Source organism: Haliaeetus albicilla, chromosome 10 (genome assembly GCF_947461875.1).
Source record: "Haliaeetus albicilla chromosome 10, bHalAlb1.1, whole genome shotgun sequence".
NCBI classification, from domain to species: Eukaryota; Metazoa; Chordata; class Aves; order Accipitriformes; family Accipitridae; genus Haliaeetus; species Haliaeetus albicilla.
The window spans coordinates 37,930,826-37,949,626 of record NC_091492.1 but is presented as its reverse complement, the minus strand read 5'-3'; the positions used below and the strand labels follow the sequence as shown (position 1 = coordinate 37,949,626).

Below are 18,801 nucleotides of genomic sequence, written 5' to 3'. Positions count from 1 at the left end.
TGTGGCAGAGAAGATAATCACAAGATACAAGGACAATAAGAAGGCTCATTTCCATACAAAGTGGACACCAGAATATTAGGGTATGTTGTAGCCCAGCTGAAGACTGCCCTTTAAAGCCAATGGCTGTGCAAATAATCACTTTTCATACTGTCTAAGAGAAAGAAACTGCAGTTCCCTTGATTACATGAACACATACGTAGGTGTGTGTTAACTGAGTATCAGTGGCCTCAGAATCAGTGTCACACACAAGGCACATGCATAACGTGCACGTACACATTCACAGACTTGGGGCACAGTCCCTGTAGGGTTTGCTACCTATCGTACTTGCCTCTTCACAAACAAGCAGAGTTCATTTTCAAATTGCCCAGTATACAAAGCAGATAAAGACTGGCATGGAAGAGCCCATGAGCAGCTTGGCAGCCCTCTGTAGTTACTGGTATCAAAGGTCACTGAATGCTAAAAAATAAATATGTTCCAGTGCCAGCAGGGCACTGGTGATCAAAGATGAAAGTTTTTCTACCACCAGAGAGACATTTTCTTGTTTGGTACCACTATGGACTGTATTTACTGTGATTTTTCAAGTGCTAGTGAAAATACATGGGTGTGAAGCATGTTTTGCTTTATGCTGGCAGGGGATCTGCTTCTGAGTCCAGCCCCTCTTATTCTAGCATACGCTATGCTGTTCTCATGGAAAGTGAGTTTTGTGTGCACCTGAGCTGCAAAACAGAGAAATTCACTGATACATTTGATTCTTTTTATTTTTCAAAAGTGTTGTTGGATTTTTCTGTCCTAAAAGTGTCTTTCTGTTTGAGTCTGACTTCACTGGTGCTGGTGTAAATGAGAAATAACTACACTGGAGCCACTGGAATGATATGGGTGAAAGGGAGAGGAGACTCCAGCCCAGTGCCTGACATTGTTAAACAGGGTTATAAACACCATTGGTCAGTTCATATTCATCTTCTGTGATTAACACCAATGACAATGGGAAGCCTGGCTAGTCATTTCATACCGTGTAATGCAAGGTGACTATAGTTCAGAGGACAAAGAACAAGAGATTGGGATTTTTTTCAGGAGCAGACAGAAGACTGGTTATGAATGTTTGGGGAGATTTAGTTTCATTGTTTTCTGGATCAGCACCGAGGGCTGAGTGGCGCTTTCTTGCAGATTTCTAGATGTAGTACCAGTTTAGGGGTTATCCATGGGAATGTGGACCCTCTGCTTCTCCTTCCTCTTTTTAATACTTGCATTCTGGTTTTCCTTTTGTTCCTCTAGAAGCACAACATCTCTGGCAATGTTCTCATACTATTTTAGCATAAGGACAGTGTATGTAAAAAGCAACATACTAGAAACCCAGATGCTGGTCCCTGGTGCTCTTCTATTGCCCTTGGACCAGAGTGTCATTTACAGCAGCTTTTAGCCTGCTCTGGCCAATGATGGGTGACAGGATGGTACAGGGACAGGGAACCATGAATGTCATTGAACATCAAAGACACAACAGTGGCCGCCTCGTACTACACATGTAGTACCACAGGCTAAGGATGTCCATAGCAGGACTCTGGGGTGAATCAGAGCAAAATAATTTCAACCTTTGCTTAACTCCTGGTGACAAATTTGATGTCCTAGATAGTGATGATAGCCCCATTCCTTGGTGTAACATTTGCAAACTGTGACACGTTGCCAGGTAATAGTTTACTTATCCAAAGTGTCCGCTAAAGATCGAACTTGATGTAGAGAGCAAAACAATATATATCATCAACAGTATTCACTGAAGAATATCTTTAGCTTGTCAGCAAAAATGTAGCATTTAGGACATTACATTTTTCAGTGGTTTTACAAACACTAGAGAAGGATACAGAGCAGTAAATTTTACACTCATAATTGTACAAATAAAGAGGCAAATCTCTCTTCCAAGTGCTCAGGCAAGTAAGGACCAAAGGAAAATTCTGGACTAGTGAAGAACCAGAAGTATGTGGTTGTGAAACTGATGAACATCATCACTGCCCTTTTCATCTAGCACAACAGATATGCTGCATTTGCTCTCCCAAAGGCAGGAGGCAAAGGACGGCTCCTGAAGAAAATCATTGCACCTTCTCGCATATCAAGTGACTCAGCAGTACTCGCTTAGGGGCTGAATGAGAGGAGAGCTGGATACACAGAAGGAAGGGGAGCTGGAGTGGAACAGCTGGGCACTTCTGCAAGTTCTCCCCATTCTCAGCACATCTAAACAGTACATCTAAAACCACTCGGGATTTGCTTTAGGAATTGAGAACTTGCCCAGAGGCTGAGAAACAACATGACGTGCCTTGGGCTGCAGGAGTCCATGTCAGAAACTGGTTAGAGCACAAGCATTTCTGCATCCCACTCCTCTGCTTAGATGAGCAACCCACGCCTCTATAAATCATACAGGAGGCACTCATGTTACTCAGGCTTTATGTGCATGCAGTAAATCACAGAGGCTGTAGCGAGGGAAGACCCATCTGCCTGCTGGCTGCCGGGGGCATTGAGGCAGTGCTGACTGGTGGTGGTGATTGAGTTGCCATCATGCCCTTACTTACTTTATTTTTAAGTAGGGCATGGAGTCTTCTGGTGCAAAAAAGGGTTGCTTCTTCCTTGTCTATTCTTAAACCTGCATCCTAGCTATCATTCAATCTGTTATGAAACACTTGTCTTAGGATAAGATCACTGAGGAAGCTGTGGCAAGACAACCCTGACAATTTCTGGATGCTGCAGATCTTCTTGGCACTTATCTCTTTGATTACAGTCCTGAATATGCAATATAAACTACATTTTCCCACTCCTCTATAGTTACTGCAGTTTCCTTGGTGAGCGTTCCCAGCCTCTGAAACTCCTGTCTCCTTCATTATCAAACTTATTCTGAAGTGCTGCTGACTGCTCTGTTCTTTATCCTCTCTGTCCCAGTCTCTTTTCAGGGCCACAGTAGACTGTATCAAGAAACAGCTTATTGTTGCTATATAAGACGCTGCGAAACTTTTTGATCCCCTTGGTTCTCTGCAGGGCAGTCAGGTGAGACTTGACTTGTGATGGCTTCAGTAAGGGGCAAGTTCCCATTTCTGACAATAATGCTGTTTGTGCAAATCATGTCAATCTATTCCTTGAGTGAAGCATCTCGCAAGAAATTGATCCCACTGAGTGTCTTCCACTTGCATTGGAACAGAAAGTATTGGCTTTGTTCTCTGTAACCACAAATGCTTTGAGACTTGCCTAATTGAGACGCTGTATCTCCTCTTCTGCAGGGATTTCAGCAATAGAAATCAACAGAGGCAATCTTGACTTAAAGCGGACATGTTGTTTTCTCTCCACTTTGGAAATTACTTTGTCCAAAAGGGCCAAGATTTGTCGGCTCTCAGAAAGTGAAACCATGAGCAGTGAGAGAGGTCTTGGTGATAGAGTGAGGAATTTGCTTGGTTTGTTACTGTGATTGCGTGGCTGGATTTTTATTAGTTGCAATGGCTTTCCTGGCTCTGCATAGAACAAAATGTGAGTAATATGGGACAAGAATGCTTCCAGGAGCATTGGAGAGCCACTCTTATGGCCATCTTAAAATTATGATAAACATAAATAGTTAATCTATTACTTTTATTTTTCTGCTAAAAGAGCAAGAATAAGATAAAATATTAAAGCAGAAAAAGTATTTTTTTTAAGATGGGCTGATAACTTGTTAAAAATGCATGTATGTATATTGTTGTTTCTGCTTTTGCTGCTTTAAACAAGTGGCTATATTTTGTTTTTAATTAAGAATTAAGGGATTTGTATGCACATGTCTACAGTGGAGACCCCCAAGTGATTCCGAGATGAGGGTAAATTGTGGGTTTTTTTCAGCTAGTTGGATTGAAATTACTTACTACTTGAATAGCATCTGCAACAGCGTAAGGCACGGAAGCAATTTTTCTTTTGTAAGAAGATGAAAAAGAAATAAAAAAGGAGTCAAAGAGTAAGCAGGCTGAATGGGCCATTAGCACCAAACTCTAAAGATGTAGAAGTCAAATAGGATAGAAAGGCCCCATAAATTTTTACAACTCCTTGGAGAAAAACACTGTGATTATTAAAACATGAAACCTTGCTTTTCTAAAATGCTTAAAAGATTAATATAGAAATGTCATACTGTGGCTGCTGGAGGGATTATCCTTAATGGGAATGTTAGAAGTTATTTTAATGTAAAGCAAACATAGCCACCGAAGAAAGATCAAAAGTGGAACAAATTCAAGGCTCTTAGTTTCAGGAAAATGAAGTTTGTCAAGAAACTATTTCTACTCTGTTAATTAGAATGAGCAAATTCTCCATAAATACTGTATATATATGACATAGAAAGTGATGACCTCATCTAATTAGTCATTACCTAATCCAATCACTAGCACAAGAGCAAGGCTTAGGTGTCTTTTATGAAAAATTTTGTTCCCTTTTTGGCTTGAGAAAAAGTGTATTTTTGCTAGTGCACATTTTTGTGAGGTCATGTGCGTATGTCCAAATAGTTTTGACGATAATCCACCATCCACGGGCAGGGGAAGGTCGGTCACATGGCACAGTGGCAACTGCTCCCAGAGTTTGTGGTCTTTTCCATGCAAGAGAAAATTCTGTGACTTTTTGTTTTCTTTTCAGTCTAGCATTGTTACTCTTTTTAATGTGAACTGACCACAGAGCAACATACTGCTTTGGTCTCTGTGTAAGTCTTTGAAGCCTAAATAAAAACTTCAGTGTTGCTAATTTAGAGCAAGAAATGTAATATTTTCTTTGCTGTTCAGGATAGCACTTAATTTGCTGTCTGTCCTTGTTTGGCCAGTGCTGCAGTCAAACACCTGATTCCGTTAGACCCCCAGTTAGCAGCGCGAGACTATCAATTCCAGAAGCAGTAATTGGTTTACAAATTGTGCTGCTGTCAACTTGTTTTTTCCGCCAACCTGAGGCACAAAACCACACTACACCATGTAGCAGTCCTCACACATTGCTGTCCTTGTTTCCCTATGAAAGGGTTGGACTTGTGGAACACAGGTTCTTTTAACATTTATTTCTAAAAAGATCCATCATGCCAGTACTCAGCCTGAGTCTGCTGGTTTTGCTAAAAAACTTTCCCAGAAAGTAAGAAAGTGCTACATCATTCTAGCCAGTGTGAAAATTCACTTATTCAAATGTTTAGTGTCATATATGACAGCAAGATACTACTCGGTAACAAGGATATTTTTCTTGAAAATAATTGCAAATGTTTATAGGGAAGTTTCACTCAGCTGTCCAAATCTGCTGTCTCTTTCCCTTGTCTTATCCTGGGCATAGAAATAAACTTAAATGAAATTAATGTCATTGTCTACCTGCTTGCAGCCCTGCAAGTAGTCAGCCCTCAGTTTTCAGTTCAGACAAGATACCATCACCATGTAGTTACTAGTCACCAGAAATCTTGCTTCAAGCTGGAATCCATTTTTAAGAGCTCTGCAAGTGAAAGACAGTCCTGACAACAAAGTACTGCAGTGCCTGAGATGTGCAGCACGGTGTGCTGAGGACTCAGCTCGGTGGAAGGAAGGTCTTAGTTGAAATAGAGGAATTTAGTTAATTGTCAGGATTATTAAGACTTAATCTTTCTTCCTTGACTCTGTAAAAAACTGTAAATTTACCAAACTTCAAGCAGTTATTGGTGGAAGAAGCTAAAATGTATCCCAGAATATAAACTGTTGACCTGGTGAAACAGGGGTCAGTATTTACAGAATCAAATACTTCATTTATAACAGAAAACAAATTCACATTAGATTATGCTCCAGAATTGTACCTAGCAAGTCTTAGATTTATTTTTACTTTCTTACAATTCTTTATAAAATACAAGAGAGTGTCAGGGGTATCTAGCAGGTTCTCTCCGTATAGTTTTGAGAAATGTGCTGTTAAGATAAAATGAAAGTGCCATAATTTCCTGATGTATGCTCACTCTAAAATGCCAAATACATTAGTATTTTCCCCACCAGTCTGGTGTAACAATGACAAAACCAATGCCATCCGTATTTTTGTTATGAGCCATGGGCTACATAGCAAATCATACAAATGAAGTGGCTATGACAAAACAGTCAAGCTGTCCATTAAGCAAGTGTGCACCATCCCTAAAAGAGACAGAGGGCTGTAATTCTTGCTTCCCTGATGTTCCTTTAATTTGCGGCAGTATAGAACAACACAAGAAAAAGAATCTGCATGCTCTATTCCCTCATTACAATATGATTCTTTGATTACGATATCAAATGCAGGGTAAGAGCCACTGCACAGAAGCTCAGAATTTGCAGCCTTGTCCTGCAGAGCTTGTACTCCTTCTTACACATCAGTGCTCAAGCCAGAATTCACAGTTACAGTAGCAAGTTGAACAGAGAACTTGATTTACAGGGTTGTAGGATCATGCCTGTAAACATCCTCCTTCCCCACTTGCGTTCAGTGCCCATCACTCCTTAATTTCCTGCCTTCTTTCATCCCCACGCTGTATTTCCAAAAGAACTCATTTTCATAACTGACTTGCTAGCTGGTCGCTAGGTTGACAGAGCTGAAAACAGTTTTCTAGTTACAAGGTGCCAAATGCAGAGTGACAAGGCAAGCATCCTGGGCTGCTCCACTAATGAGCTTCAGGCCTGACAGAGAGGGTGAGCGTGTAGGGGACAGGACGGGATGGTTTCTGTGTTCAGAAAGAAACATAATAACGTTGAAATCAATTCTAGCAGTGGAGCTCTACGAGTGGCAGCCACGGGGCCTGCGTTTCACCCTTCTTACCTGCTTAATCCTTGTTCAAACTGCTGACACCGTCAGAAAGACAAGGTACCATCTGTGCCTGTATTTTTTTTGATGCGAACGTAAACTTGGTGGTTTTCATGTCATTTCACATAGCGACTCAAAATCTGTGGAATGAAAATTTCCAGTCACTACCAAAATGAACATTGCAATGTTCAATGCATAAAAATATCCTGTATGCCAGTTCCAATGCTTTGCATTTGAAGTATCTAACATCCATTTCTGCATACAACCTCAACATCCATGACAATGACTTTTCTTGAAACTGGAGCAAGAAATGCTGGTGTGTGTGTTGTATTTCTTGATGTTGCTCTGACAAATGAGCTATCACCCTAACAATGTTAATACTTTTCATTTTTCTCTAGTGTCTTCTGATTTTCTTAGATCTTAGCATAACACCCAAGACCTAGGTGTGCAGATGCCACTTAATGTCAGAAGAGAGGCTTCATTGCATCCATTTAGTATCCAGAAGCTCAGGAACTTAGGTACAGAAGCAAGATAAGATCATGAACAGGATGGGGTTCCTGCTGGACCAGAGCTGATCTTAGCAGCCAGGAGACCCAGGAAATTATTTTTTGTATTTTAATAACAGTAGCAGGCAATTGCAGTGTTTTCTAAATGCTTTTTTTCACAACACCTTGAAAAAGCAACCCAAAAAGAAGTAGTTGTACAACACAGGTGATGCAGTGCTGGAGAAAGAGTAAATCTCTTGCTGCACAGGTTCCTGAGCAGAACACGAGGTTTCATGAAAGATGGCAATACACAGCACATTTGGCTTCACAGCAGAGTTTCCAGGCTCTCGGTGGCCCTGATTCATCCTTTCATGGCACCAGCAGTGCTGTCATGTAATGTAGTTAGCAGATCTCACCAAAGCCACTGGAGATATGCTGGTGTGAAGTGGTGTAACCATTTGGGAAATCAGACATAACATACACTAGAAAGTATCTTAAGATGGAAGTTGTCTAAAGCAATTGAGCTTTTGCAGCACTTTCCATATAGGGAGATACAGTTTCTAGTGTGGAAAAATAAGGGACTGACTCTTCCCTGCAGGTAAGTGGCTTTGTGTTTCTGTTTACACCTGCATGCAGAGAGGGATTGGAGTTACTGATTCAGATGAGCGATAACTTACAGCCAAAGCAAGGGTATGAAAATAACAATGAAGAACAGGGCCCTGAAATTCCCAGTTTAGTTTGTGCACTGTGCAGATCTTGGCCACACATATCCTCCGCTTATGCCAGCTTTGCACTTGGAAAAAATTACTTCTCCATAAAAGAGTTTCATTCTGCAAGTGTAGGCAAGTAAGTGGCAGCGTGTCAGTGTGAGAGGGAAAGAGATGCAGCAGGTTTCCTTAGGACACCATTTTGGGGTTGATCTTACAGCAGCAACAAAATGGGAGTCACTTGGACAGTGCTCCGTCAATCCGTCAGATGGATATTGGCTACAGACCAAACTGGATCTGAAGGAATATTTTAAAGAATTGCAATTAGGTGCAACTTCCCAGCAATGGTGTACGCCCCAGGTACCACTTGCAACTGAACCACGTGGAACGGCCATTGCTGCTTTAGAAACATGCACAGCTGTGCTCTGGCTTTTTGCCCTGTGCAAAAACTAGCACAGGGGTGTACTTTAAGTGTGGGAAGAGGATTTATTCCACCAGCAGGTTCCTGCAGGATTTGTGCATAGCACATGGTTAGTGTCTGGTGAGCATTCACTAGCAGAGTGCATGCAGCGAGGATGAAATGCATCTTACAAACATCCCTTTATATCAAAGATATAACACTATGTGTTTCAATTCAAGCCCAGGCACGGTTCTGTGTAGGATCTTGTTTACCCTTTTATCGTGAGCACTCTTGCAAACTGCTGTTTTCTTACATATGACTAGTTTTCAGTTTTACATGGAGGGACTGTAAGGTGGGTTTCTGAAAACACAGAGGTAAATCAGTGACCTCGTAGTATGCTGTAACTGCCAAGAACCCTGTGGAGAATACAAACACAATTAACCATATAAAGTGACATGTAATATGGAAAGCTGCATGTAGCTATACGGCAAGGGAGCTAGCAAGCTCTAAAATAGGGACTTGGGAAAAGCCATCAAAAGGGAGAGAATTCTTCATTTTCTTGCTCACGCCTTTTCGTCAAGAAACGGAATGGCACGGGAAGGAGGTAGGATAGCAGAGGGGAGAAGCGAGCTGGCCTGACAGATGATGGCAGGAGCTTCCAGGCTGCTCCCAGGCCCCAAGGCTGAGTGCCCTGCCAGCGCACCAGTGCAGCAGCAGCAGCGCAGCAGCAGCAGCAGCAGCAGAGCAGCGCAGCAGCAGTCTCCTGACATCTTGTGGCTTCGCTGCAGAGTACAGCGATCCCTTCCCCCACAGCCTCAGGCACGGGTGTCAGCTGGAGCTGACCTTGGCATTAACCGCAGGCGCTGGAGATCCTTATATATAGCTACATTCCTCTCGCAAATGCAAAGCCACTTCTTTTTCCCTCCTGTGCAAGAATGAATGTGTTCGGGTGAGCCTGTGTTTTCCCAAGCGCTTCTGTGTGAGGTTCACCCTGATTTCCACCAAAGAGGCACCTAAATTTACACTGAATACAGATGAACTCTACGTAAACTGGATCCCAGATTCTACATCTGTCATCCTCCCTTTAACAGGTGGAACAAAACCCAGATCCAAACATCCCAAGTTTGCTGTAATCTCCTCCAGCCCCACCAGCTCCCTGATGCTCAGATCGAGGTCTGCTGATCAGAATCAGTCATTTCTTTTGGTTGCAATGGCCCGGCTTCAATGCTATAGTCATGCATGATCTCTAGAGGAAAGAACAGGAATTTTAAGTATTTAATAAGCGTATTTATTTTTAAACATGGATTTCATTTTTTCAAAAACATGGCTATTAGGATTGTTAAATTTACACACATACAGAAATCCATGCAATGCAGTCCTGACCTCTATCATCTAAAAGTATTACTTGGTTCTTGAAACATTCATGGAAGAGTCTTTTGCCTTCTCGAAGTAGCTGGGACTGGCTCTGGTATTTGCCTTAATTACTCAGCTTCAGAACTGGGAAAATGATGAACTACACTGAATTTTGTAAGCAGAGAAATCAAGTCGTTTTCCTGGTGTTGGGTCCCGTTGAATCTCCTCCAGGTTACTCATTACACCAGGCTCTTGCTCTGGGCTGAACTTGCAGTGGGAGGGCAGAGGACAGTCAGAGCTGGAGCTGAAGCTTTCAAACACCATGGCTGGGACTGCTGAGAGCTCAGCCTGGAGTTTTAGAGGTGCTGAGTGATGAGGAAGGAAGAGGAAATGAGCTTCTTCTCAGTTATTTTTTGCAAGTGTATTTCACACATTATGTTCCACAGATTGGCAAAATATGGTGCCAGGGAAAAGACACACAACCACTAGTGACCATTCATTCTCTGGCAGTCCTGCGTGGAGGAATAACTTCCACACCCCACTCCCTTCCCTTTTTCAGGAAGCGTGGTTCAAAGGGGGAAGAAAATAAGATGGAAAGGGGGAGAGAGGGCTCACTTACTGATGTGGAGCAGTTCCCCGAGGGGAAAACTGTGGCCAGCATTAGGGCTTGAGAAAGATTATCACTGTTTATCAAGACGCTTAGTAAGAAATACATGGAGAAAGTCATATGGTCAGTTTGTAAGAATTCATCCACGTTCCCGTTCTCCTCCCATTCTTCCACAGTCTGGAAGTTACTGTGCTGCAGGGATGGCAGTGGAAGGAGACAGAGCAGTGGCTGGGAAGCCCTTTGGGGAGCTGAAATTTCATTTTTCTTCACATCTGTGGGAATCCCAGCAGACCTGCATCATAGGGAGGTAGGCATACTGCTTCGGTTACTGCTGTGCCCTTCCGCTTTACCATTCAGATACACCACATCTCCAACAAGGACTGTTATGGGAAATTCAAGGTATTAAAAAAACTCCAGCTGGCCAGTTTCAGTTTGAAAAAGTATGGAATGGATGAAGTGGCACTAACACATGAGAGGTTTCTCCCAATCCTCACTATTTCTCAATGCACTTAAAGCTTGTCATTTAAGAAACATGCAAAAGAGCAAACTTTCACACACTTCATACACTGTCGTTGAGTTTTTCATGGTCTTGCCTGAAAATAGAAATAGGTCTAATGGACAGATGCTATATTCTGTGATGAAACTTGCACTAAGGTTTTATAAGAAAAATTGCCCCTGACTTTGTGTTACCAAAATTACGGTTGTGGTTACTGTAGCAGTGACTGCAGTATAGACATACCATTTCCAGTTCAGCTCTATCAGTCCCTTTGTTAAAGTCTGCTGCAAGTAGACAATTGACTATTTGTGGCTTGTGGCTACTCTCTCAAGAGAAGTTATAAACTGAAAGTGATACCAAGTGTTATACAAGGGGGAAACAAGGCACAAAATGGAAGGCATTAAAAACCTAAAAAATCCCCTTTTAAATAGATGTAATTATATATGATGTGTGTGTATACACACACCCACATGCAGAACCACATATATCTGCAAACGTATTTCATTTAGCAAAAGAAATTACATTTTTTAAAAATATATGTGCAATATTTTGTTGCTGCAAACCAAAGTCATCTGTTTATCTCGAATGCTAAAGAGGGTGAAGGCAGCTGCAATTTGAGCTTCTCTGCACTGGCCAGCTGGTAGCTTAAAGCCAGCAAACAGGGAGGGGGAGGTGAATTATCCCCACTGTTTGGTCTTAGAAGTGGTTACTGTACAGGATAGCTTTGAAATTACGAGGGTTATGATTCACATAGGAGGTGCTGGGCTAATACTGTTACATATTTTCTTAAGACCGAATGGTAGCTGGAAGCTCAGCATCAGGTAACCTCCAGCACCGCACACTGACTCAGGGCCACCTGTACAGAAACAAATGCATCACTCACTCACTTACTTTTTCCATACTTCCTATTTGTTTCTCTCAGTTGTCTTTGAATCACTGTAACTGTCAAGATGCTGTAAGTGGTATTCAGTTGCAACCACCAGGAGTATGGGATCATCGTTAGAAACTGGAAACATCAAGCAGGTCAGGTCCAACTCCTTATAGCTCCAGAGTGTCTTTAGAGGATGCCCTACACTTGATGTGTATACGGGAGAGAGAAATGTTACCTTGCTTCAGCAGCTGCATGTGGAGAACTGGCACAATGGCATGCATGTATAGGGGACTCATTTGAATGGGTAACAAGAAGAAAGAGAAGGGAGGGGGGAAGGTGATTTATATCCATTTCATTATTTTCAGTGACAAAATGCTGCATGTAAGCCAGCTACAGCTGGATTTCTTGAGCAAACCCAAACCCTGGTGTGTGTGCAGCTCCTGGATTATCATGTGCGATACCTGCATGTGTGAGCCCTCATGTATCAGCGCACTTTAATAGCAACATGCAACCTGTTTGTCGCCACTCTGTATTGGCTGTAGTGATTTCTATATTCGTCCTTTTTCTGCACCCAGATTTTATGATTTCCAAACCACAGCATAAAAGCTGTACAGCTCTTAACCAGCCATGTGGAAAAGCAATGTTGAATATATATGCATGCAGCGTGTCTGGAAGCATTGCCATATTTTTCTCTGAAGAATTTGTTTAGGTTACATAAAAGAAACAGGCAGGAACCCGTGGGTTTTCATTTGGTGGTTCTCCCTCTGTTCTGCTTGGCTTCTCAGCTTTCAATAGATCCCAAGGTCAGGCTGTTATTTGTTGCTAGGCCAAAGTGGCAACCTCCCACCCTAACAATGCTACTATCTTCATATCATCTGAGCTATAGGGGCCACATTGTGATGCTTTGGCAGTGTTGCTAGGGAGGTTGCTAGGTTAGATTGATGTCACTATGTGGGTTATAAATTGCCTTTACCCTGCTGGCCCTAACTTGGCCCCATAACACAATGATCTAGTAGATGGCATCGAAGTGTTCAAATGATACATCGGAGCAACTTCTTTGGACCCTGAACTTGGCAGCAAACACATGTTGTATCTATTCAGCAAAGGAACCCACTTGTAATCTAGAGAAGAAAATAAACAATTGCTTTGGATAGTGTGACTAACATAAAATGCATTTTTTCATGTCCAGAAATTAACAAAACTGATGAAGAATACCTAGTTTCTGACCCACATACATGTACTAAAAACAAGGCTTCCCCTTCCACACAGACTGTGTGCCCTCTACGTGCCCTGCTATTGAGAAAAGGGAGGAAGTTTTATAAAGACAAAAGTGAGAGCTGAGAAAACGAGGTAGGTAAACCGAGAATTTCCCAGCTTTGAGTACTGCATGTCACAGTCTCAACTCTACTAAAATATACCACCGACGCCTTTATTCACACCTGTTTATTCTAGCACAAAAGTGCCATGCCACATAGTCAAGTGATTTGCATGTTTCTGGTTTGCGACCTCAAGAGACATTTTAATCTTCCCTGTTGCAAAAAATAATAATAGCTGAAGAATCATTTTAATTGATTTTTCAATATATTAATTTATCAAAATTTAGAAATTCTGTGTTCTACAGAATATAGATGTGTGTGTGTGCCCGCGCGCACGCATGTGTGCATTTAATTTCTTTTGAAAAGGAATAAATAAAAATAGATAAACATGCATGCCCTTCAGAGCTGTTCTGGTTTAATAAGTAAATACATCATTAGACAAGCTTTTCTTTATGCATGATGTCTTGATATGCAGGGCTTTAGCTGCACACCTCTCATTAGCGCTAATGAAATTTATGTGGCTAAATCCCCATGCATTGTGTTGAATGTATACCTTAGTATATTTGTAATTATTTTTTAAAGAGTGCCTTCATTTCAAGGCAGACCAGAACACAGCTTCTGTGAACACAGTGCCATGTGAATCCATAGGGTGTATACATATTTATAAATGTTTTAAAAATGCATATTATATTTCACCCACAGAGCATAACATCTCTGCTGGCTGGAAACATGTATTAAAGAAGGGAGCAGAAATCCAGAGGAAATGTCTTTGAAAAAATAGTTAATTCACATGGGCTACAGCTGCCTTTTAAAGATTAATTTCTTGGCTATTTACAATGTGGTTTTTATTATCAAAAGCCAATGGACCATATTACAGAAAATCTTGCTTTGTAAATTCCTTTTGCACTTCTTGGGCCTGATTCTGTTACACAGAATTCAGTGCTTTTCTTTCCACGCTTACACTATCTTTTGCTCAAAACTGGACCTGGATTGTCAGAGGTTTACCTCTTGTCCTCCTCAGCTGTCACTAGAGTAAGCAGCCTTCCTCGTGCATGTACTAGTACAGTTAAAGGAAGGTAAAAGATAGAGATCTGAGTCTTTGTTTAAAATGTGGCTTGCAGTGCTGCAAACACGAGCATAACTTTGCAAAACTAAAAGTCATACGCATGGGTGTAGATATTTGCATTCATTAAATATGTGGAAGAGTTTAGAAAGCTGTAATCATACTTTTAAAAATGTGGTCTTATTGAAGCTGCACTAGTTCTGACTGGATTATTTATAATTTCTCTTGGTTGTTGATTTCCTGTAGCATTTGAAAATTAGCTAAAGACTGTCTCGACACCACTTATGCCTGTTCTGTATCTCATTTTTCCTTCTGGCCTTCCCCTTTTTTTTCCTCAAGACATACAGAGTTTAGCTTAGTGCCATGTACTCCTCAGTTTCAATATGAGGCTGGACAAAACGCAAAAGCACACACACCTCTGTGTACACAGCAAATCCTGGCCTGTCTCTGTTTCAACCTGTAAGCAGAAAAATTTCCGGTACGCATAGGATTTGGGGAACCCATACCTGGGCTCTCTAGACTTCCCCAGAACCAAATCCAGACCTTTTCAGGCTCCTCTTAAACCCGTAAAAAGCACAGGTGGAAGTGGAGGGGGAGGATGAAGCTAGTAACTGTTAAATCCTGCCAAGTAGTAGCCCAGGGAAGACAGAAGAAACTGCAGGCTCAGAGCTGTACTAAGGACGATAAATTGCTGTTACTCCTTAGCAAGCCATGAGAGGATGGAGAATCTGCTCAGGTGGATCCCAGGCATGGGCGTGAGTGCCTTTCCCAGAGCAGAGGCTTGTCCTTTGCGACCTTGGGCAAATCATTTAACCTCTCTCCGTATCACTGTTCTGTTTCTGAAATGAAAATAAACGGCAGTAATGCACCAGAAAAGCTAAATGTGCTGGTGATTATGAGGGGCTCAGATGAGGATAAAGGTGAGATAAATATTTTAGACAGATAAAAATAATCCTTCCTCAACTGCTGTGAAACCTTCATACATTAAACTCAGCTTCTTGGTATGAGAGACAGGATGTATCCCTCAATAAACAAGATGGCTTGCATTTTAATTACTGCCATATAAGTAAAGGAGGTTTTTTCAGGGGACTTTTGTTCTTATTCCTGTGGTGGCACTCAGACTGACGTTTCCATATTTGCAACACTGGAGTGCAGGGCGCTCCAAGGTGACTTATTTCAGTAGAGGATTCGCATGCTGACTGGAGCCATTGGTTTAGGTCTTTGTCTGATGATACAGTGTCTGCATTAACATTGAAATTTTCATTTCTTGGAAAGTGTTAAAATCTAATACGTAAATGTTGATTTTTTTTAATGTGCTCCTGGGGCTTTTTCATCTATGCCAGAATTAAGTGCAAAGGGAATTTTTACAGCCGACTTGTAAATTCCTGACAAGAGGAGTTTATAATAGAAGTGTTGACATAACCTTAACTACAGTGACAACTGAAGCTGGTTTGTTAGGAAAGCAGCAAATAATTTTCTTGCAGGAAGGCAGGAGTTGGGCATGGAAGGCAAGGCAGCTAAATCTTTTTCCCTGAGAATCCCTGGAGGCTATTGTGTGAGACAGCACGTGAAATGAAGCTGAAGCAAATCGCATAGCAGGCAGAAGAAGAAACACTCTGGAATTTGCTCATTTTCATGAAGGAGAAGGTGCAGTTATCCTCTTATAATTTTTTTTACGAGCTGTGTTTCTCCCCTCAGAGGTAATCACAAGGGTCTGACAGCAAGTCAGTGCTCGCTTTTGGCCTTACAGCTGGCTCTTACTTCATTCTTTGTCCCTGAAAACCTAAAGCAGTCAGGAATGAACTCTGGTGCCTCCACTCCATGCCTTCAACAGGAGCAAGAGCCAGCCCTTTGTTTGCAGTCTGTCTGTGTCTCTTACAAGCAATAATTTTTTTAAAAGTCACTAAATCAGATTTATTTCCTTGAATCACCTGCAAGAATTCAAAACCTGAGAACTTAAACAATCAGCAATAGACGGACAAGCCTTTGTGCAGTGAGGCTGAGTCACAATCTGAGCTACCAGCCCAATAGACGTTGCTGTCACTTAAACAAGAACCAAACCTGTCAATAGAAAGAGGTGATTTTAACTGAAATCTGAAGCCAAAGGAGCATATGTACAGCTGATTTTTAGTGCCTTTATTTCCCCAAAGTCAGCTGGAGTTTGTTTCATACCTGTCACTTCTCTCTTGTGGGTGAGGGGAAGGGAAGTTTTTCAGCAATTCTTGTAGACATAAAATCATCAAGGCGGCATGGAGATCGTACATGCATCCTCATCCCGCAGCACAGTCCTACACATGGAGCCAAGCTTCCGTGTTACTCAGGCTGGGTTCAGAAGTAAGTGCGTGTCTTCCACCTACTTTCCCACACTCTTCTGCCAGTTCCGATCCTCACCAAATCTTTGGGATTAACTTCTCAATGGCACCCTATTTCCCAAAATGTTTAACAAAGTCTTTCTTACATCTTTGTTGTGATGTTTGCGTGTGGAGAGGCAGTTAGCTCGTTGGCAAGCAGGAGGAAGATTTATGTGAGCTGGCACACTCCAGAGCCGTGGGTGCTGGGAAGAAGGTGCAATGCCTGACTTCCTCCCTGCCCAGCCTCTGCCCTACCCCGGCATGTTTGGCAAAATCCTAAAGTAACATTCCAGGAAAGGTGGAAGGTCCGGGGACAGAGTATTCAGCACAGAGTAAATAAAATACAATGTTAAAAGGAGAGAAAAGGACAGCTCTGAAATGGGAAAGCCAGAGTGAAATCCCCTCAGTACTTCTGAATTGTTTAGGGGCAGCTATGGTCCGTGGAGCTTGCAATCAAAGTGCACAAGCTATTGATGAGGGACAGCGCAGTCCGGGCAGAGGGTGACCAAACAACACTGCTGAATTCTTTCTGTGAGTGCTGATGGATTTTTAAACCTCCTTTGTGCTGCAGTATGGTTGGAAGGGCAACATGAGCTGGTCTGGCAGGATGGCAGAGGGAGGGGAAGATCAACCAGTAAGTGACCAGACTGCACATTCCTCATTTGCCTTTTCCCTTCCCATTAAAACAAGATTTTTTTTTACCCTTCCCTATATTCTTTCTTTTTAATAACTACTGAAATACAATCCCTAGCTCTTAGGCACTGCCAGCAAACCTGGCGGAAATACTGCAGTTGGAGCCACAGCCATGAGCTGGAGGACATGGAAAACTATCACTTTTTCCCCTGGCAAACCAAACGCACATTAAGAGAGCAACATGCCAATGAATGTCTCTGCTTTTTTCCCAGAAAGCTCATTTTCTGTCAGGATTTCCTCTCCCGCCGAATGCCCCTGCGTGAGTGGAAAGCGAGCAGGCCAGTCTTTGAACCACAAACTGCCAGAGCGAGATCCCGATGCGGCTTCGCTCCGGCTGCCCGGGACATCTTCTCCTGGCGCTTGTTTAGGAGTGCCCTCTGCTAGGTTCCCAAATGGAACCTGGGGCTGGCCTGGGGCTGGGGGCGATGGTACAGGGTTAGCAACACGCAGAGCTCCTGCAGAGCTTCGGTCTTCTGCACTGCAAGTGCGCGGGAGGTTGCTGCACTGCAGGCTCGAGTGTCTTTGTGCTCTCTGCACCATTATGCTTTTCCCAGGGCTGTTAATGGAGGTGGCATTTGGCTGTGTGCTCTTATCTCACTGCACTTCAAAATGGAGTAATACTTCCTCGCTTGGATTCAAGGCTAAGGGATGCGTCTCGGTTATATTTATACACATTTAGCCCCAGGTCCCTGCCTTTCACAGAAGGATACGACATGTAGAGTAGATTTATACCAACAATGAAATGACACAAGGAGCAGAGGCTACTGGAGATAAGTAGGTATTAGGACTGTGTTTTCTATCTCGTGTTCCTAAATGAGGGTAGTGACACAAAGCATTGTCAGCAACAAATTGGCAACATCCAGCACTGCTGTGTTTTGATCTGTGCTTATGGGACTACTGGGACTGGTTTCTCCAAATAGTCTTTTAAATTTTGAAAGGGCCTGCCTCTATAGACAGCTGCTGTGTTTTGAAGCAGTTATCTCAGGATACGGAGCTGATATCTGGCATCGTTACTCAGAATTATTTCCCTTTTCTATTTCCTTTTAAGCTTCTTTATTTACATTTCTCTAAAACTGTCTTTCATACCAAGCTGATGCGGCAGCAGTCTGTGGAGGAAGGCAAAGGCTTAGGTGGCAGCTCTGGGTTTGCCAGGAGGTGTTGAGGCATCCCCTTGCTAGAGGTTTTCAAGAACAGATTCAGACTCAAAAATCATTCACTGAGGAAAATGTAGATCCATTTGAGCCTAACTCAGAGCAGGATGGGCAACCACACGTCCTCTTCCACATCTTTATTATGAGGCGTAGGAACTTTTTATGGCAAAAGCTTTCATGTTCTGTCCAGACACTCACTTTCATGAAACATGTGGGAACTTCATAGCTTTGAAACAGTTTTCCTTCAAACTGGCCATCCAGTTCAGACATTACTGGGACAAGGAACAGACAGACAATGTGACTGCACAATCCTCATTTTCTGTGGAAGCCAAATACCAAGGGGTCATTGCAGGTTTGATTTAAGTAAGGACGGAAACTCTGGAGTCTTGTGGCTGTGAGTGTGTCCTAGGCACTGGTGTGTTATACCTGCTGATGGCAGGGAGGAAGGACTCTGAAACGTTATTGGCATTTTCTGGTAATTCTGTGTTAAATTCTCCCATAAGAGTTTTCGCAAACTTCAGCTTATGCTCTGCTTTATGGTAAGGCCAGCACAGCCTGGGTCGCCGCCTTCGGTCC

The 18,801-nt window shown here is 42.4% G+C and overlaps 2 long non-coding RNA genes across 4 annotated transcripts in view; both read left to right on the top strand.

Moving 5' to 3' along the window:
• The window catches only part of LOC138687471 (uncharacterized), a 190,136-nt gene that overhangs the window by 157,603 nt on the left and 13,732 nt on the right, over positions 1 to 18,801 (top strand). The window lies entirely within an intron of this gene.
• Positions 1 to 18,801, top strand: part of LOC138687472 (uncharacterized) — a 38,985-nt gene that overhangs the window by 8,069 nt on the left and 12,115 nt on the right. The window contains exon 2 of the long non-coding RNA XR_011326665.1: positions 10,461 to 10,591. This is a non-coding gene — a long non-coding RNA (uncharacterized lncRNA). The remainder of the gene's footprint in view (positions 1 to 10,460; positions 10,592 to 18,801) is intronic.